This window comes from Asparagus officinalis, chromosome 5 (assembly GCF_001876935.1).
Source record: "Asparagus officinalis chromosome 5, Aspof.V1, whole genome shotgun sequence".
Classification (NCBI taxonomy): Eukaryota; Viridiplantae; Streptophyta; class Magnoliopsida; order Asparagales; family Asparagaceae; genus Asparagus; species Asparagus officinalis.
In genome coordinates, this window is record NC_033798.1 from 69,479,108 (window position 1) to 69,486,333 (window position 7,226).

Here is a 7,226-nt window from a genome sequence, read left to right on the forward strand (position 1 = left end):
GCTTGGATCCTCTCTTCTTCTCTTAGAATTAGCACATGATTCTCTATCTCAGTTGCCGTACTATGAAGATGGAAAGAAACAAATTAAGATCGTTTTGGTTCATAGAGACATTGATTTTTCTTTCTATTTTCATGTGACTTTATCGGTCTTATTACCTTTAAGAATAAATCGATAAATAACCTTTATTCTTTCTTTTTTCATGGAAGCTCTTTTTTCTCTTAATTCTGGAGCTTTCCTCTCCTTTCTTCATGAGGAACCCTTCACTCTTTACAGTTTTCGTAATCCCTCATGTGATATAGTCATATGGGCATTTCTGAAGCAAGGAAAAAGGGCAGATTTAAGGTTTGAAGTGTAGAGTAGAAACATGTGTTGTTGATATTTCATAAGGAAGACCTATCTGATATATGTGATATTTTGATATGCAAACAGTTGATGGATGCTTGCAGATACTTCTTAATTTACCATATCCTTAAACTTATAACACTTGTTAGACGTTTCAAACTTAATTTACCATATCTTTTTTCATAGAAGCTCTTTTTTCTCTTAATTCTGGAGCACCTGAATCATGCTAGTACAACCATCATTATCCACACAAATAAAACTAAGAGAGAAACAACAGAGAATACACCTAATCAAGGGTAATCCAATCCTGAGTTTCCTGCCAGCACAATTTCAATCTGGACAATCAAATAGCAACCATGTTAGCCGAAATGAATTAAGCACGCATCTTTGCCTACAGTTTTGCAACCCTAACGCTAATACAGATCGCCCTTTGCTTCTAATGCGAGTCCATTAACCGCTAGTCTAACGTATACTCTGTCACAGTATGTTGTGCTATCAAGACAGAGGGCGTTGAACTCACATGAGTTCTTCACTCCAGTTAATGTTTTCTTCATACATTAACCTAGTTGGTTATTCGTTAATGTATGAACTCAATTTCAGATCAATCACGATTATTGCAATGGCCACCCCTTGAATTTTCTTTCTCCTAATCAGGGACTTAAAAGCTCGTGATTATCTATCATCGCAAATTTCCGATGGATCATAATCCTCATCAGAAGCAACATCCCATGCAGCCACTACCTTTTGCTTGGTAGAAAGTCAGTTTTTTTTTACTGGTGAAGTCCCCGCATTATTGGTCATGCAATTTGAGCTCGAGCAGAAACAATGGATGTACGTATGTCTTAACATTTAGTTTTTTTCTAAATGTTTCATATTCTCCTTAACCGAATAATGTTGACATTTGATTTAGTTATTTTAGTCATTTGCAAATCAAAAAACCATAACATGCAACACCTAACTTTTTAAGCTTTGGCGCGCAAATGGATTCAAAAAGATGTTTATGAAAATCTACACCTTTTTATGTATTATTTAAGTCTGTACCTTTTTATTTAAATCCAAAATGAAGATGGATCAGGAGGAGGCATAATAAAGTACATGGATCCACTGTTAACGTCCATACATGAGATAAAATTAAACACTTGCAGGATATTCTCAACATATCTCAGTATAAAATTATAGCAAATACATCATAAAGTTACCTTTAGTTGGAGCTGTGAATAAGAAGAATCAACCATTCCAAAGTGGAATTCCTTGTATCATACCTGAAATTTACGAAACCAAACGCATGAAAAAGTAAGAGAAATTTACCAATCCAAATCAAGTTGTCATAATACACAAAAAAGAAAAAGAAAGATATAACAAAAGAAAAAACTACCTCATTTCGTGGCTGATGGCTGCTTGCAGATGAACGAGGATGATCATGATTTCGAGCACTACCACCTTGATCAGGTGATCTTGTGCGTGCAATAAGTCTTGCAATAGCCGCCGGATCAATTGTTTGCCCAAGTGTTTCAGTGAAGAGCTCGGCGAAACCATGAACCAAATCTGCCTTCTGCTCTTCAAACTTTTTTGTCAACTCTTGCTCAACTTTTTGTGATATAGTTTGACCAACAGATTCTGAAACTTGCTCAGAGGGATCCATGATCTTTTTATTTTTATTTTGGAGCATGGTTTTAGTGACACCCCTCCCCCTAAGATGTACACGTCCAGGATGTTCATCTTTCTTGACTAAATCCCATGCATCATCAGCTTCATCTTGAGATTTGAGTTCTTCTGAAGCACCCTGCATTAGCAAAATTTATATTTAGTTGCTATGCATGTTATATGAAAATTAGGACCTAAAAAGCAATATATGAATATTAATATTTAGGAAATATGGCACATTCTTACTATCAAATTGATTGTTTTCTCTCCTTGTGGATTTATCTTCTTTTTACGGGTCTCAATAAACATTTCAGCTTCACTTGGAGGTCTTCCCAACTCATTTTCCTATAATAAAGACATGATAGTTAAAATATTGATAAATACATTAAAAACAAACAAAAAGAAAGGATGCAGTTAATAAGTAACACTAAAAAAATTTTTAAATACCATTTTTTTGCAAATCCTCGCAAAACTTATTGTCCCCGTAGTGTGCACATATTCTAGACCTTCACGATTTGCTTTGTTGGTCTCACTTGTTTTCTACACATATAGAAGGAACATGGATTTAAATAACAACCAGACCATTAGTATGAAACGATAAACGAGTGAACAAGAAACGATAAACGAGCCTATAACTCCTGTAAGTATGAATTTAATAATTTATGTATGCATGTTTTTTTTTCCACTTAATTTCTTTGCAAATCTCCTTATTCCTCAGGAGAAGGGTGTTCAGGCCCAGCTAATCTCCTCCTCTCTCTCTCCTCACTTAATTTCTCCCACTGTAGATCTCCTTATTCCTCAACTACCTGGGACCCGCTATTGCTCGAGCTCCTGACCCCCTGGCCCATCCTCGACCCCTCCCTCTCCCCTCTCCCTAATGCTTTCTGAACAAGAGCGAATGTGGCGGAAAACGTAAACCGACAGGTATCTTGGTCATTGACATACAAAATTACAAGACCCTTTAGGATTTTGAGGGCCTGATGAACAAGTCCAGAGAGTTGAGGATTAATATAAAAACATTGAAAGGTTTGAGGGACTATTATCTATATAGTCCTTCCCATAGAGTTGTTTAGATTCCTTGAAATAGAAATTGATGGAACCGAGTATTAAAGAGACATAAACCATGTCACTTTACGATATTCACTGTACACACTCATCAAGGTGAGGCATCAGAATCAAAACATGAGAAGAAAAAAGGACAGGCCAACATTGTTTCATTCCCTTACCCTGTTAATAACAAGGTTAAGGACTCCAAGCACAAAAGGACATGCAAACAAGCAAATGCACGCATCATCCTCTAGCTGTGAAGGGCTACCACAAGAGAGAAATAAATAGTGTTTGTATGTTGTATAGGACTCACATAGACTGGGCTTCCCTTTTTTTTCCCTCCCAGACATAAAGCTCAAATTCCTTCTTTCTGAATCTCAATCAGCCCAGCGATGTCAGGTTTCAGAGTAGACAAAACTGAGGATTATTTACATAAAACAAATACTTTAAAATTGATGTTTCAAAATAATACTATTTCGAAACTAGTATTAGGGGGGAAATCTAATAAAGTAGAAAGATAGAAGCTGATGGGCAACTATGAAAGGAGAATTTTGAATGCGAAGCAGGAAAATTCTTCTCATGTTACAAACTGGGAGGAGTTTTATATTGCATAAATATTCTACTCCAAGATGACTTATCAAAGAAGGGAAAGCTCATGTTTCGAAATAATACTTTAAGATTGATGCTAGAACAGAAACTGCATGTCTGTTTTCTCATTTACCTTTGATTGTTCAGAGTTCCAGAATTTAAGCAAGGCTTTAAATTCTATTTCAGGTATAGTATTTGGCCGTGTCTTTAGTCTTTGTTTTTCATTTTTGAACCCGTCAAAACACTTCTTCTTCAATATGGACTTCCAGCGCCTCCATGCACAATTGACAGTTTCTAGGGTCCATTTTTTTCCATCCTCCGGAATGTCATATTTTTCCTACATTAACATAATTTGACAATAAACAAAATTTTGATCATAAATACTTGATATAAATAAGAGGGAAAGAACAACAGGAAATATTGATTAATTATAAAACTCGTACCTTAACATAATTCCATATTTTTTCTTTATCTTTTTCTTCAACTTTGTGCCAATTTTCCTTATGCAGAGGTGCAAAACTTGAGTTTCTTCCAAGTGTGCCAAAGAAACTGCTAAGTTCACTGCATGCCTTATCTGACGGTCCGATGGGTTGTCCATATCCATTTAAAAAAATAACTTGTCGATCATGGACACTTCGTGCATGAATTTTTTCACATTTAGTTTGCCCTCGATATTTTTTGGGTTTGTCTACCACTTTATTGGCTACCTGTCTTGTTGGTTGTTCCCTTAATAAAATCCTCCCAAATTTTTTCCTCTTCTTCTTGCTCATCATGTTCACTAACATCTCCTTCAGCATCTTCTATGAAATCCTCTCTAATATCTTCCTCTTCATCTTCTATGTTGGCCGAGTGTTCTCCTCTTGCGATCACCTTTATTTGTGCATGATTGTGAAGTTGTTGTCGTGCCTTACTAGATTGTCCCTTTTGCTCTATGATTTTTTTCCGAATATCTCGCTACGCATTTTCTATTTCATCCAACGAATATCTCGCTCCGCATTTTCTATTTCATCCAACATTTTCTCCTCTCTTGATTGTCTCATACGAATCATTTTCTTCTTTGTCTGCACCTCTAACTCTTTTCTTTGTATTGCAATATTTTTAGTAGGTGGTTCACATATATTGGGCGCATGCTTTCTCATAATATCCATATTATTTACCCGATTATGTTCTTTTGAGCGCACTTGTGGACATGTCGTTGCCACATTTGTAATCTGTTTCGGAGGATAAAAGGTTCTGTTTTGCTTCTTTTTGTCACCACGCCCATATTCTGCGCTCGTAACCTATAATTTCATTTATACAAAGGAGAGAAACAAGGATTCAGGACATACCTTCGACCTTGAGGCAGGATTTGCGCGATTCTTACGCTTGCTTGGATGAATAGTTGGATCTATTGGAACTCTCGGAAGCTTACTAGCAGCATTTTGCTTCTCTTGTTTAACTTTGTTAAAGATAACAGTGAACCCATCTCCTGATTTAGGACCCTTTTCATCCCAAACACCGAATTTTGGCACTGAAGGTGTTTTGTGCATCTGTTCCAAAAAAGTTCAAATGAAGAACTCGTCTAAAATTTCACGCTAAAAACTAATGAATCAAATCTTAATGACAGGAAAATATCATTGCATTAACCTATTTATGATCCAAATTTCATAGGAAATTGCCTCTTTTCGATCATCGTGCATATCGATCACATCTTTCCATCAGCTATACCATTGACTAACATAAATGAAATAGAAACAGAGGTATGATCATAAGGTATTTATTCCCAGGAGGTAACAAAAATAAAAAATTGTGATCATAAATACTTGACATAAATAAGAGGGAAAGAACAAATATAAATTTTACCAATAAGGATACTTATGTCTTAATCTCCAATTGCTACGAAATGGTTAAAAATTGATAGAAGTTTATGTTTATAAACCTGCCAAGAAAACCTCTTTCCACTGGTGTCTACTACAAAATCTATCATCACAAGGACAGTTTATGGTTCATCCTTCCTTCTCGTGGTCTCCCATCAACATGGCCAGTGTATCCTGCTACTGAACCGGCGATAAGCTTAGGTCTGCTATCTGCGTTGTTTTTCAGAAGACACCAACCAATAATCAATACAGAAATCAGAAAAATGAAATGAAATTTTTTCAAATATTTACAAACTTTAAACTCGAGGTCCGTACTAACAAAAAGTTAAATGCAATGAAGTTAAATGGAGGCAACAAGTTAAATTTGATGTTTTTGAAAACCATTATCGGTCTACTTACACTGGAGGGAAAAGAAAGTTAAAAAGAACAAGATATATAGTGACTGAAACCATATATTTAATTTGCACCAATATTAATTCAAGCTTGGGACTCATGAATAGAAAACACCTAATCTGATGCTATAGAGGTTGTCAACAACTTTTCCATACGACTTTCAAGTGGTCTATCAATTGTTCATTTCACTGTAGATGTATTACGTACATAATCACCTTCATTTTCTCTTGAAAGTTGAAAGCTATTTCCTGATTGCTAGATGTTCCAGTCAATGCATTAACATTGTTTTGAAGAGATTCAGGTGCAAGTCTCATGTTCAACATGAGCTTAGTTCCTGATTGCTATAAGCATGATAAAGCAATGTTACAGTTATTAATTAGTTGAACTACTCCAGGCTTCAAAGCAAAGACATGAACTTATATAGTTATTAATTAGTAAATTAAAATAATGGCATTGTGAACTATTTGCATGATCTGCTGCTGATAGAAGTTAAACGTTGCAAGTGAATACAGGTATAATGCACTACTTTTACCTTTAAAGAGGAAAAGATGTAAAGCACTCAAAGATCATTTAACATATGCACAAATAACTACCACTCTGATGCTATTGGCAATGAATTTAGAAGTGAACCTAATAAAAAAACTACCACTCTGATGCTGATTCCAACTTAGATACTCTAGTTTTAAACCAATCAGTAAAGTCCTTGCTGTGCTTTTGAGCTCCCGTCCATTTATTTGTTCTGCCTCTTTTTCTTGACTGATTCTCAATCAAAAGTTTATGTTCACTGCATAACAATACAAAATACATAGGTCTATAAAGTGAAATATGGACAACAACATTAAATAAGAAGTAATATTTAAGTAATGAATCATACCGTATATAATTATCAACTTCATTGTTATCACAATTGTACAAGGCATATCGATGTGCATTAACCCAGTCAACATTATCTAATGTAAATGCTTTGCCCTTTCTTTTCCTCTTTCCTCCCAATGGATGACCTATCTTAGGAAAAATTGGCGATGTCTCTTCTGCAACATCAACTCTCTCATACATACTTGTGTATCTATTAAATCTTGTCTTGACACCATCATGCATATATAATGAGCAAAAAGTTAGGGACTCTTCAGCTAAATATCCTTCTGCTATGGAACCTTCAGGAGCACTTCTATTACGCACATATGACTTTAATCTACAAAGATATCTCTCTGTTGGGTACATCCAGAAGTAGTTGACTGGCCCACAATCCAAAATTTGTTGAACTAAATGAACAGGAAGATGAACCATGATGTCAAAGAAACTTGGTGGAAATATTTTCTCAAGTTGACAAAGTATCTCTACGATCTCAGACTGCAA

At 35.4% G+C, this 7,226-nt stretch overlaps 1 long non-coding RNA gene across 2 annotated transcripts; it reads right to left on the minus strand.

The window, feature by feature from the left end:
• LOC109843752 lies at positions 5,303–6,623 on the minus strand. 2 transcript variants are annotated; one of them, XR_002247783.1, is made up of 3 exons: positions 6,501–6,623; positions 5,540–5,687; positions 5,303–5,334 (listed from the first exon to the last, which is right to left on the minus strand). It is a non-coding gene; the product is annotated as an uncharacterized LOC109843752 (long non-coding RNA). The 2 variants fall into 2 exon arrangements; XR_002247784.1 differs by having other exon boundaries at positions 5,311–5,334; positions 5,476–5,687.